Genomic DNA, 14,734 nt, shown 5'->3' on the forward strand with positions numbered 1-14,734 from the left:
CTCTACAAGAAGGCTGCCCATAAAATGGCCCACAGGTAAAAAGGATGAGTTTTAGTCCACAAACTGTCAATTTTAAAAGTCACCTGGAAAACATACAATGTCCTTAGGCAGATTTCCTGTATTAATACCTTAAGCTAACACCAGTGTTTTAAAAAAATGCAAGACTGCAGTTAGCATTTCAGTTTTCAACTCTATTTTCTAATTCTGGATTAAGCAGGTCCTATGCATTCTGATCACGGTCTCACGCTGTCACACTGACAAGACTATTCCCCACCTCTCCTTTGGCAATTCTTTTCAAGAAGAGAACCAAAAGAAGGGCAGGGAATCATTAAACATTTACATGGACAAATATGACAGCCCCAGGGCTCCCTCACAGCACCTAAGTGAGGGATGGCCCATTGGGTGGCTCGTCCCTGTCCGGACACTCTTGCCTTTGCCACTCGTCCTCTCACACCTAGAAGAAGACAGCGTGGTGGCCAGTATGGCAAAGAGGGGACATGAGGCCCGTGGGAAGAGTAAAAGTTGAAACCAAGGGGTTTTGTGTGTTTGTTTTACAACTGGGTAGCTACAGTAATACAACGGATTTAAATTATCAGAAGTTACTCCTGCTGTGTTTTTAATGTTACCATTTCCATCACAAAGAAATGTCAGCTACATAAAAATGTTTCTAGAATACAGAGATAAGTTGTTTCAAGTCTGGTCATCTCCTTTTTTCTGAGGCAAGATCAGAATAATGTACATTATTTTTAAACATATTTGTGATCATTAGTATAATGAACGTAGCCATGAGTAAACAACCATTATAAACCCACTTTGTTTTAATATATTTCCACATCAGTAAATCAAGATTAACATTCTATATTAAAAGAAACATGTGAATTAATTAAAGCCAGGACTCTAAACAACTCAGAGGAACATTTTCACCGCTGTGGCCCCGAGGCAATTGGTACAAGATCTTGGGGAGGTTTCCTGTGCCCCCTCATGTTTCCCCAGCTCTCTGATGTATCTTCCTCTCAACTTCCTACTGCTGCTCAACAAGATCCAACTTAGTAAGAGTATGGCAGACACTTTTAGGGATTTACTCACAATACTCCCTTCTCGAGAATCTCTCCCGTAACTCCCTAAAGGTAAGCCCCAGTACCACCTGTGAATGAAATGGCCAGCCAGCACCCTCCCCACCACCCAAGGCAGAGGTGGACATCTGGCCTGAGCCAGCCAATGACATTCTTCTCCCAGGGAAAGAAAAAAAAAGGGGGGGTGGAATGGAGAGATAGCCAGCCAGTCTCTGAACGTCTAGAACTCTAAAATGTAATCACAGGAGCTGTGGGGATGTCACAATCTGTTATGTGGATGAAGTAGCACAGAAAGTGAGGAATGAAGCAGATGAACAGAGACAAGCAGCAAAGAGAGATGGACAGAGAAAGGGACCTTACGGGCTGTTACGGGTCCCACTGTATCTGACCCTTATTCATGAAATGCCTTGTAGTTTAAGCTAACTCAGGTTGATTTCTGCCACTTACAACCCTAAAGCCATATCTAATATAAAGGGAAGAACACAAAAACCAGAAATGCCCATCTTAACATATGCAGAAACATTTTAATTCAAATTGCCTGAGCATCGATGCACAGATCCTGCAGGTTAAGCAAATAAGATGCCAGACTACTTACACTGGCTACTCCCCGTGTTCCTGAAAATAAGACCTAGCCGGACCATCAGCTCTAATGCGGCTTTTGGAGCAAAAATTATAAGACCCAGTCTTATTTTAATAAAATATAAGACCCGGTCTTATATCATGTAACATAATCTAAGACCAGTCTTTAATATAATATAATATAATTAATATAATATATAATATAATACCGGGTCTTATATTAATTTTTGCTCCAAAAGATGCATTAGAGCTGATGGTCCGGCTACGTCTTATTTTCAGGGAAATACAGTACTTAATACATCCAGATGATGGGCAGTAAAAAATCCTATTGGAAATAATCAAGGTAACAGTAAAAAACCCAGTGTTATGATGAGACAAGTTTCTAAGTGGGTTAAGCTACATGGCCATTCCTTCAATATTTACAATGCCAAGTATTAGGGCTACAACGATGAATATCAGCTTCCCTGTCTTCACAGAGCTCTCTGTTAAAAGGAGAGAAAGGCACAAGCACAAGTGCAACAAAACACTTCTGTAAGTGTGCCGGTCGCTTTATGCACCGGTAGCTAAAGCACATGGGAAGAGGCACTAGGGAAGGCTTCACGGAGGAGACACTGTTTGAACTGTCTTGAAATCTGAACAAGGCGAAATGGGAAGGACAGGGCAATGGCGAGGAGGGCTGCAGGTAATTCAGTACTGCAAGAGCATGAAGTTCAAGAGGAGAACGGAGGGAAACAAGGGTCAAGGTAAGCAAGGGCCAGATTCCAACAGTGTGGTGCTCCATGATCAGGGGCTTGGCTTACCCTAAGAGGAGTGGGAAATCTGGTCAGACTTAAGCAAAGGACTAGTATGACTGGATACAGACTAAGTCCTCATATAATGTTGTTGACGCGTTCTGTGACTTTAAGCAAAACAATGTACAATGAAACTAATTTTACTATAGCCTAATTGGTATAAACAAGAGTTAAGTTCCCATGGTATCCTATCAGTGTTATAAGGAAACGATGTTGAACAAAATGACATTATTTAAAGAGTTGCTGTATAAAGTAACTGCAGCACAGTCCAGGATTGACGTCCAGATTAGAGTCAAGATGATCCGACGGGACAACCATCATAACCCTGGCAGGAGTACAGCAGATGGAAAGGTGGCCCCAAAAAGATATGTGCACGTCCCACAACCTGTGAATGTGACCTTATTGGGGAAAAGGGTCTTTCCAGAAGTAGTTAAATTAAGGATCTCAAAATGAAATCATCCAGGATTACTGGTGGCCCCTAAATCCAATGACAAATGTCTTTATAAGAAACACACAGTGCAGAGACGAGACCCACAAGGAGAGGGAGGAGAGACCTGTGTGAAGATGGAGGAAGAGACTGGAGTTGGCAGTCCCATGGCAAAGAATGCCTGGAGCCATCAGAAGAAGAAAGAGGTGAGGAAGTCTCCTCCCCGAGGGCCTTCAGAGGCAGCATGGCCCTGCCGACACTTCGATTCCAGCCATGAAGCTTCCAGAGCAGTGAGAGAATAGACCGTTATTTTAAGCCACCATGTTGGTGGTAATTTGTTGCGGTACCTACAGGAAACTCTAAAAGGCTAAATCAAAGCAGCAATGGTGGAAATGGGCTGGGGGATTAGAGAACATTTTTAGAGAGTTGTTTTCAATGCTTTGTAGGTGAACATCAGAATCACCAGGGAAGCTTTATAAAAACAAGCATGCCTAAGTCTCAGGAGATTCTGATTCATAGTTCTGGGACGGGGCTCCAGGGGTGCACGTTTTAAAAAGTCCACAGGTGATACTTACCTGCAGCCACAGTTTTAAAAGGAAAAAAAAATCAATAGTACTTGGGGACCTGTTTGGCTACACAGAGCCAGGACAGAGGAAGGGAATGTCACATAGGCCTCTGGCCTCGGCTAGGGGGAGGGCATTACTAAGAAAAGGAATGGGAATTCAGGGCATCCAGGGAAAAACACACAGGAGGCAACAGAAGTTACAGACGTGGGTGCCTTCATCATCCAAATGGCAGTCAAAATCATGAGACTACACGAGGTTACTTAAGAAAAAGGTACAGAATAAAGAAGGAAAGGACAGATTCTGGGCCATATAACCATTTAAAGAAATAGCCACTTCTTTGTCACATGCAGAAGGACCAGGACGAGGAGAAAGTTGTATCACCAAAGACGAGAATTTCAACAGTGCTCCATTAGTTAGTAGAACAAAAATGCACAAATATGATTTGAAAAAGATCGGGTCACTGGTCAGCTCACCTATCTCACACTCCTGCTCACACAGTGCAGGAAATCAAAGATAGCTACAAATTCCCATTACTTATCCCCCTGAGAAGCGATTCTAAGTTCCTCTCCCTAAACCTGGGCTGGCCTTAGTGACGTGCTTACCACCAGGATGGGGAGGAAATGACATTGTGAGACTTCCAAAGCCAGGTCTGACAAAGCTTTCTCCTTCACCCCCGATCTAATTCAAGTTAAGCACTGTCACCTCCCCCCGAACATTGTCAAGTCTTCCCCTGTCCCTTCCAAAGTCCCCATCTGGCCCCTCTTCCCCCCAGGGGATAGGGAGTCTGTCTCCAGCACTTGGCACAGTATACGGGGCACACGGTGGCACTGAAACCCTCGAAACCAAGTACGTACATGAAGGGACAGAAGAACCATCCTCTGTATAGTGGAGTAGAGCCCAGACATAAAGATGAGATTCTGCTTACAAAGGCAGAACATTGTCATTCCACGAAAGAAGGTCAGAACGTTTCCTCGCCTGGCATGCTTTTCAGCCAATAAGTACCGTGTTTCCCCGAAAATAAGACCTAGCCGGACCATCAGCTCTAATGCGTCTTTTGGAGCAAAAATTAACCTAAGATCTGGTATTATATTAATTATATTACATTATATTATATTATGAAGACCTGGTCTTATTTTAAAATAAGACCAGGTCTTACATTAATTTTTACTCCAAAAGACACATTAGAGCTGATGGTCCGGCTAGGTCTTATTTTCGGGGAAACAGGGTAGACAGGACCCAAATCCACACCTGGTTTTGTCTGACTCCAAATGTCTTCCTCTTTCCAGTAGACAACACTGACAAGTGTTAAATTCAAGGTATTTCTTGGAATATAACACAAAGATAGAGTCTTGAGGATATGCCTGCCACCGAAAAATGCATTTATCAGAAAGAATTTTGTAGAGGAAACAACAGCGAGTGTGGGAGTGCTGGGGACGCCCAGCCACGTTTTGGCAGCAGCACATTGGATGCTAATGAGCCTGAACTCCCGTGGAATTGGGAACGTGAATGTGGGCTACGGAGTGGAGGCGTCGTCCGCGTCAGATGATCACGTGCCAGAGGCAGGCTGCTTCTCATTACAGACTGAAGGCTCTGCCCGCCCCCCCCCCCCCCGGAAGGCAATGTGTCTGTCACGTGCAGATAAGTCACAAGCAACTCCTGTAACTGAAGCAGACTGTGCGCTGCAGGTGAATAGGTCAGTGCTACTGCAGACGAGAGGCTCGAAGGCAAGGCACAACGGCGGCGATAAACCCCCGCAACGGGGCACCTGCCTTGAAGGGAGCACAACTAACCCCCCACAGCAGTGGACGCACTGTCGCAACCGTGTGTAAGAAAATGCACAGAAACCAGTGAGGGCCTGACTCCCGCTCTGTGTCATTCTAGTCCCAGCTCCTTATTATGTAACCTTCACACACATCTGGACTTGCCCTTTCCGCATGAACGTTACATATAAAGCCCAGGGACACCACAATATTTCTCTGTGCCTAACAAATGCTGTAGATTGTAGAGTCTCATAAATAAATAGCAGACTTTCATTTCTAACCAGAGAACTAATGATGGTGGCACCATAACAGTCTACTCCCCTCCAGTGATAGTCGGCTGCAGCTTTTTAAACATTAATTCATTCAGAAATTCTTCCTGGGCTTGGCCTTAAAATGAAAAGTCTCAATGTCCCATTTCTGGCTGGAAATGGTCTTTGTTCCACGTACTGTGTTTCCCCGAAAATAAGACCTAGCTGGATCATCAGCTCTAATGTGTGTTTTGGAGCAAAAATTAATATAAGATCTGGTCTTATTTTAATGTAAGACCGGGTATTATATTATATTATTATATTATATTATACCCAGTGTTTTATATTAAAATAAGACCAGGTCTTATATAAGATCGGGTCTTATATTAATTTTTGCTCCAAAAGATGCATTAGAGCTAATGGTCTGGCTAGGTCTTATTTTTGGGGAAACATGGTAGCTATTTAAGATCTACTGAATGTGAACATCTATATCTTCATTCTAGAACGCATCAAGTGAAATGCCTCAGGTGAGTCAGGCCCCAGGGCTGGGCGCTAAGAGGTTAAGTAAGGACACAAAAAAGACATCTTCTCCTGATGACTCAGTCAGGTGGAAAAGACAAACAAGGTAACAAAACTACACAAACTGACAAATGCTAATGAAACTTGAGTTACAAAACACAATGGCGAAAACAGAAATCAGAACATTAAGTTCTGAATTAGGACCCAGCCATGGTGTCTTGGCAGGTCCTACGTACACATGTGACTCAAGTCGTGAAATTGCAATAATGGTCTTCGGTAACAGCCTTGTGTGACATCACAGGCTAACCTTCCGCTTACCTTGTGCCATTTAAACTGGATGCTCTGTGGGTTTCCTATTTCTTTGTATAGCTCCCCACACCCACCCACCTTCAGGCTACATGGTACCTTAAAACGGAGGAGGGGCTCAATAAAAGTCACATCAGTATGGAAAGAACGAGAGTGGTGTGGGGAGGAAGAGATGGGAACTGAGCTCCACGCTTTCTCCCAGCTGGTGGTGCGACACACCCAAGAGGGGCCTCAGCTTCCTCAGCTCCAACGGCAGCAACACCAAGTCACACCTTCAATTTCAGAAAGAGATTCACAAGCCTCTTTCAAACATTCCAATTCAATATGGACACAGAAGCCATTTCATCCAACTAAAATACTGGCATCTTGTCCAACAAAGGTGATGAACTGGCTTTTACATGCTGCGGCGGTTCCAAAAGACTCCCACCTACTGCGGCAGTTGAGATGTGGCAGTCACACTGTCAGGTTGCCTTTTTCTTATCTTGAGGCTTTCTAGCTTCCCCATACAAATTATTTCCCAAGACGAAACATTTAAAAAGTTCCTTTATATCAGGTACACCGCCCTACCCCCAGGCTCAGTAGATTTGAAGCCCTTCTTCCAGGGTTTATACACCCGCACACTCTAACCCAGGCCCTTGCTGCAAAAGATAGGTGTGAAGGCAAGAGGGGGACCACATCCTGGCTCGGCGTCCAATCCCGTAAGTGACTTTGCACAAGTCCCTGCACTTCTCAGATCTCTTTCCTTCCCTATAAAGTCGGAAGACATAACCTTCTGAGGTTTGGGTTCTGGTGCAGGGTGGAGATGGGATATGAGGGCCCAGCGACCTACCCCAGGAGAGGCCGAGGTCGACCTCGGCCTCATCATCGCCACACCTACACGGACCCCTAGGCAATCACTCTTCTTTCCTGCATTTAATTCCTATGGAGTCTGTCGGGCTACACTTCCCTACCTGCTTTTTTCCCCAACCAGGCCAACAAAAGGAAAGAACATGTAAAGTAAATCCAGTCTAAAAACAAAAAACAAAAACTGTTTATGAAAAGAGTAATATTTTTTATCTCATAGTTAGCCATTTGCTTCTTTGAAGTCTTTCTCCTGTCTTTTCCTTTTCAAAGTAGTACTGTCACTGAATCACACAAGATAAAGTTCTTTACTGTATTGAATCTTTGATTTTTGAGCATTGCTGCAGGGCCAGCAATACTTGAAGGTACAGGAGGAGTCAGGAGTAGGAAAGGCTATTTATGTTCCTCTTAAAACATTTAAGACTACTTCTTTGATTCTGCTGTTGGCTTCAATAGCCTAAAATACCTCAGATTAATATGTATCGATATAATATTATGCTTTAGGTCAAAGAATCTATTTTTTATCCTAGGGTGAAAACTGTTAACTTTAAGTATTATCCTACGGTAATTTTTGATTCCTAACAGAAAATATCACAGGAAGAGAAAAAAACGAAGTGTAGCAAGAAATGGACTGGATATAGTACAAGATTTGTACAATTCAAGAACAACCAGGTAGATTTATCAGATCTGATTCATGAATTAGTACTATCTTATAATCCATACTTCTTTATGTATTTTACCAATTAATGATCTTGAAAAACAGATTAAATCCCACATATTCCTTTTCATCACTTTAACACTTGCTCTCATCACCCCTAACTTCCTTGCCCTGGACTCCGGGTGGGGCCATGTGACTTGCTTTGGCCAGTAGGATGTTAACAAATGTGATAAAGACAGATGCTTGAAATGTGCTTGGCACCTCTGCCATGGCCATAGGAAGACACATCGCAGCCAGCTTGCCAAGGAGGATGACAGACACCTGGAGGAGACCCAAACCACTTAAATGCAGCACGAAGCAAAGCCATTCCATCACAGCCTAAAGCAGACACCTCAACCAATCCACGGATTCGTGAGAATAAATGGCTGTGGCTGCAGAGTTTGGGGATGATTTGGTGAATATCTATATGTTATATGTCATCATATGGCAAAACTTAAATGATACTCTGCATTTCAAAAGCAAATTAACTTAAATAACTTCCTCATTACCTAACGACCTAACGACTCTGGGCTAAAGACAGGTAAGTATCAAATGTATAGCCATCTAAAGTTTTATATAGAAGAATACTCTTCTGAAGAATAATACTGAAGGAAAAAGTCTAAAATTAGAGATAATTTCAAATGTGTCCTTTTTAAAATTGGCTGTAAGAAAATGGAATTTTTTTTAAAAAAATGCATACCTCTTTGTTGACAAAGAGAGAGATGAACTAATTGTACATCTTATTTGTTTTCAGTAAATCATTACATCAAATAAATTTGTGGTCCCTCAAATAAGCTACACAATGTGTGCGTACAAAGGTCTCAATTTCTAAAAACCAAATTTAGACATAAGAGAATGAAGATAAAATTAATAATTACTTGGCAGAGCATTGACTCTTTTAAATCTGTTTATACACAACTTCTACTGCAATAAGAGGCCTCTAAAAAGTGAGCATCTCAAAAGCTGCCTAAAAAGGAAACATCTGAAACTCACATTAAGCCCATCATCTAACATGTATTAAGCTATGGATGTTTCAAACAAAGAACTTCATGGTACAAAGAAATGTGGTTATTGGCCCAAAGTTTGAGTAAGTATTAAGGCCAGAAATTAAAACTAGTATCGGAATCTCTTCTGTATCATACATAACTTATTATAACTATACCTAACTATTAAATTAATTACTTCCAATCTCCTTTCCTTTTTAAAAATTTCATGGCATTCTTCTCTTAGTACTCCTAAAAAGAATCACACAAAGATATGTGCTTTATTCTACTAATGTCTACTTACTTTAAACTTTTAGCGTATGCATAGAGAACTTTTAGAAATTCCTAGAAATACAGACATGCCAGGGCAAGCAAATCCAACTTTTGAACATTACTAGGAAATGTCCTGACAAATTACTTACTAAAAAGATATATAACTGATATTGCATACAACGATTAAGTTCTCAAGACAATTAGTTATAAAATCTATTAGCTTTATTCAATTACCCATGACAGCATTTTGGGGAGGGGGAGTGATTTTATACCAAATACAAATACTTTTTAATGAGCTACAAGGCACAGAGCAATCCGTGGCTTTATGTTACGCATGATGATACTACATGGCTTTACTCCCTTTCATGTAACTATTCTTAAGATTTTTCTATTTCTAAAACTTACACAAGTATAACAAATAGCTGAAACAGAAGATTTATAAATACTAGAAATAAAAATGTATACAAAAATCAAGTTTATTTCAAGAAATGAAAGCACTCTCTAAAACCTCGTTTTATAACAGCAAAGTAGTAGGTGAGTCAGGTCAATTACATAAAAGGGCTTCTGAGCCTCTCTATATTAAATGATTTTTGTAACAATCAACGCTTCACTGCTAGGAGCATTAAGCCACTAGCTGCAAAAAGGAAAAAAAAACCCTTCATATTCACCATGAAAATACATTAACTTGTCAATTACCACAAATAGTATATTATTTTTACATGGATATAGGACTCAGTCAACAGCCATGTACATAATGTAAATACAGGGAGTATATCAAGAATTTAAGAATCAGAACACATCAGACCCTCCCCTGAAATCTCCCAATTTATAATTTTTTAAAATATAAAAAGATTATTCAGAAATTTTTAGGCATATTCCGAGAGGGACAGTTTGAGACCTACAAATCACCTTAGATACATACTTACTCACTGTACACATCTGCATTGTCCAATATAATACGCACTAGCCACATAGGGTTATTTAACTTTTAGTAAAATTAAAACTCAGTTCTTCACATGAGCCACATTTCAAGGGCTCAACAGCCACATGTGGACAATGGCAACCATGCTGGACGGCAGAGCTGTAAACATTTCCAACATCACAAAATTTCTATTGGACTGTTGAACACCTATTACAGACGTTCGAGCCAAATAAAGAGGCGCCTTCAAGGTCACAGAGCCAATCAGTAGTAGGATTCTGAATCCTACGGCAACTCTGCCCTTAGGATTTCTAGAATTTGATAGTTTGGGAACACTGTATTTGTTAAGAGTCCCTCTGGATAACGCCCATGTCTTGCTTGAAGACGTTTTGTCTCTATCTGGTAATTCAGAAAATGTCCTACTGCCTTTTGAGGGAAAGGAAACATGCTGGCATCAAAAAATATATTTTGCTTGAGGCCACACCATTTTCTCTAGGGACACATTTTGGAATTTGCAATGTAATTTCTGGCAAAGTGTGATTCAATCATAAAAATTCACTTTATAAACAACTTTTAAATTCAGACCTAGTACAGATACTCAAAGGCATTTGATAAAATTCTTTATCCATTCCAGCTTAATGTTTTTAAGAGCCAAGAATAAAATAATAATTTCCTTCCCGTAATTATTTAAAGGTTAAACAGTAAAAGGATTTATATTACAAATCAGGACCTAAACAAGGATGTTTCACTATTACTATTTGTACTAAACACTGGTCATAGCCCAACCGAAAACATTCAATTAGAAATAAGGGATATTAACTGTAGGAAAAGAACATATAAACTTAGTGTTATTGCTACAGTAATTAAAACTTGTATTACTTGAGAACAAACACCACAAATCAATGGAACAGAAGATATTTCTCTCCAGAAATAGACCCTTAACTATAGAAAAGAGTAATAGAAGACAAAGGACCACCAGTCAATGGCAAAGAAACTGGATTATTCAATTAATTGTTTACAGAAACTGACTAGCTACTATGAAAGAAAAAAAAAATAACTGTTTAGAGCCACATCTTACATTCTACCACAAAACAAAATCTAAAATACTCAAAAGGTAAATGTGAAGAGCAGTCTTAAAATTAAAGAAGTAAACAAAGTTGATTGTTTATAGTATCCCTGGATCAGAAATAATGTTCGAAACATAAAAGCAATGGGAAAAAAAATTACAAAGAAAAAGATTGGTACACTTAAATACGTAAAAATGTGAACCTTCTTCCTATCAAAAATTATAAAATTATACATAAAACAAAACTAGAAAAATATTGACAATGTGATAAAAGCTTAGCATCTTTAATAAATTTTTTACAAATAAAAGAAAAAAAACACAGACATCCCCACAAATACACAATAGAAAAATAGGAAAAGAACATGAATAGAAAATCAGTATTTTTTTTAAATGATCAATCTTATCAGGAATCAAAAACATACAAATGAAAGCAGTATTTCATTATTTGCCAATAAAATCACCAAACTGTTGAAGTGGCACAGTACTCTAATACACCATTGGTGAGAATCTTAATTGAGCATCTCCCTGTAAAATAATTTAGCTACATGTATCAACACTCTATAAAAGCACTTAATGTTCTTTGACCTAGTAATTCTAATTTGAGAGGTCTATCTTCAGTGTTGAAATGCAAGTCAAGTTTTATGCACAAAGATGTTAAATTATATCATTACACATAATTGCAAAAACTACAAATAACCTAACTATTCAATAACAATGGATTAAGTAGATAATGTAATTCTGTACGATGGAGTTATAGTTACCACAAATTCTTAATAGCAATGAAAAAGGATTACGAAAAGCAGAGAATATAAAATCATCGCTAACATGTTCAAAATATTAAATATTCATAGGAAAAGCTGAAATAAATACACCAAAATATTAACAATGATATTGACAGTATAATTATGTGACTTAATCCTTATTTATATTTTTCTATATCTCATAAATGTCTATGTTGAGTATTTTTTTAAGTTAGAATTAAACATTTTAAAAAGCTGCTATTTGGTTAAATAAGGTAGCCTCGTTTTAATTTCTAATGGTACAGTATTGCTCAATTTGGACCTGAAACAAGACCCAGAAATAAAATCAACCCTAAGATGGGAAGAAGATTTAAATTTTGACTCACTAGATGGCCACAATGTGTCTCAAATGGTAAATGGTTACACTCACAAACACCATTTATGCATGGATTATTTCTGGCAGACAAGTAGAAAGAACTAGGCTTTTCACAGCTGGAAAAGCTGTTACTCTACAAAAAACTGTTTGCATCTATCATTTTTGTGCTTTTTAAATTTTAAAAATTTCCCAAGTTTTCTACTTCTATCACAGATATCCTTGACATGGATGTATTTAATTCTTTCATACAGAACCTTAGTCAAATTTCAAACTCATGTCACTTATCATTAGAGTACAAACAGTTTTGAAAATGTTGTTATCTAAAAAAAATGTCTCTGGGTTAATTCCTAGAAGAAGAGAAACCTTAACACCACTAATCAGGCAGTGTCAAACTTCCATTTCTCTCACATGGGACCATCTTCCTGATACCTTCTCTCCAGATGAACAGGGTATTAGGTTTTATGTTTACACCTTGCCTCTGATGACAAATAAGAGCAGGAATTTCAGCCAACTCAGGGAATTAGCAACCTGATATGAATTAAACTTTGAAATAAATCAGGATTGTTCATGCTGCCCAAACCAGAATATACAGAATCCTGTTTTCCAGAATAGTTACAGTAATGCTACTCAAAAACAAACCACTAAGTCAAAAATATTCATTTTCAAAAGAGTTTGTCAGGTGAGCTAAAGAAAAAAATTAAACAAGTTTTCCTGATATCATCCTTCTCACAGTTTTTAATATGCTAATATGCCCTATGAACCCAAGTGGCACACACAGCATGTGGTATTTCCCAAAGTTATTTGACCTAATATTATACCATCAGGGCACATACACAACCATTTCCCAGAATGCTGCTCTGAGCAGCCAACTCTGGGAACTGCCGCCTTTGGTGTGTATACATACACCATGCAGCTCACTGTGTTATTAAAAGATACAGAATAATGTCTTTTAAAAAGCAGGAATTAGGAAAAAAATTGGATTTTATATTGCCTTTCCCATTAATATACATTTTCTAATTGACATCAACTGGAAATGGACTTCCATAAGTGGCTTCACTTTACAGCTATTTTCGTACTACAGTATCTACTATAAGGAAGAATGAACGTTATAATGATAAATTAATATAGTTATAAAGAGAATGTTCCCTTAATTTACCTCTTTGGTATATTAATGACAAGCTACAGTCAAGGAAGTGCTAGAAATGAAAAACTGAGAGGTCAAAACCATAAACACAGCTCATGAACCTTTCTCATACGGACTCAAGGGAGGCCTAAACAAGGCAGGAGCTAAAAGACAGGAGCAAAAAGTTCCTGGGACCTACAGTAATTACAGTAAAGCTGCCACCACTCAGAAACCTCAGGCAATGAATGAGTCACGCTAGGGAGCCCCAGTATCTGGTTTTCCTCCCATACAAAAGACTGTTCACTGTCCCCCAATACTCATCCTCCCTTCTTCCTTTTGGTCAAATAATAATCACAATCAGTGACATTTAAATAATGCTTCCTTTATGCCAGACACTATCCTGAATGCTTTCCTTGTATTAATTTCATGTAATCCTCACCATAGCCCTATAAGGTACTTTCCAAAGTTATTTGACCTATACTTCTATTATACCATTTTAAAGAGAAGAAAATAGGCCCAGAGAGGTTAAGCAACTTTCCCAATCTCTCACAGTCATTAAATGGCAGAGCTGGGACTAAACAGTGCATAAGAGGGAAGCCCCCCCTAAGCTTCCCTTGCAGCTAGGTGTGGTCATATGACTGTTGGGAAGTCTGTTCTGAACAATACAGAGTGTTGTTCAGACCTTAAGTGACCCATACAACTTCTACCTGCTCTCCTTAAAGGTGAAACCGCTTTCCCTGACCTTTCTCTTCCCTGAGGGCTGGAACACAGATGGGAGATAGGACTGTTTACACTATGTGAAGGAGACCAACCTCCTGAGAGTAACAACATGAAAGGAGCCTGGGTTCCTGAATGACCCTGTGGACCACAGCAAGTGCGACTGCTCAGTGTTGGGCTATTTTGTCAGAGAGGACATTGCCTACATTTCAGCTATATTATTTAGAAATATTTCAGGGTACCTTTGTTAAGAGGAACTTAACCTCATTTTGTTTAAACTGCAAACTTGCTTTGTCTTCTTAAATAAGCTCTATTAACAATTTGTGTAATAACTTGGTTCTTAGTTTTGGTCCAGATAATAACTATTACTTATTAAATGCTTACTTGACACAGCTGTAACCACACATGAACTGCATTTCTTTAGCACGTATTCTGATTTAATCCAAGCCAGCTTTGTTTAGCCTAATAGAACTATGACTCACATGCATTCTGGCCACTAGACACTCTTACCTGTACATATACTGGATGTCCCCTCTTTTTAATCATTAAGCCCTTAGGACATTAAGTTCTGATCAGCATCAATCTCTCTTAAGAGTTTCAGGTCTACCAACTATGGCCAAGACACAATTACTGAAACTCAAGCTAGAATAAGGTTAAATAAAGTCAAACAAAGGTAACACCTTGGCCTCAGTTAAGTTTCAGCTACAGACTCCTGAAAGCGGAACGGCCCC

At 39.2% G+C, this 14,734-nt stretch overlaps 1 protein-coding gene across 1 annotated transcript in view; it reads right to left on the reverse strand.

The window, feature by feature from the left end:
• Positions 1-14,734, reverse strand: part of PELI2 (pellino E3 ubiquitin protein ligase family member 2) — a 154,730-nt gene that overhangs the window by 105,401 nt on the left and 34,595 nt on the right. The window lies entirely within an intron of this gene.

Source organism: Rhinolophus ferrumequinum, chromosome 6, assembly GCF_004115265.2.
Source record: "Rhinolophus ferrumequinum isolate MPI-CBG mRhiFer1 chromosome 6, mRhiFer1_v1.p, whole genome shotgun sequence".
Taxonomy (NCBI): domain Eukaryota; kingdom Metazoa; phylum Chordata; class Mammalia; order Chiroptera; family Rhinolophidae; genus Rhinolophus; species Rhinolophus ferrumequinum.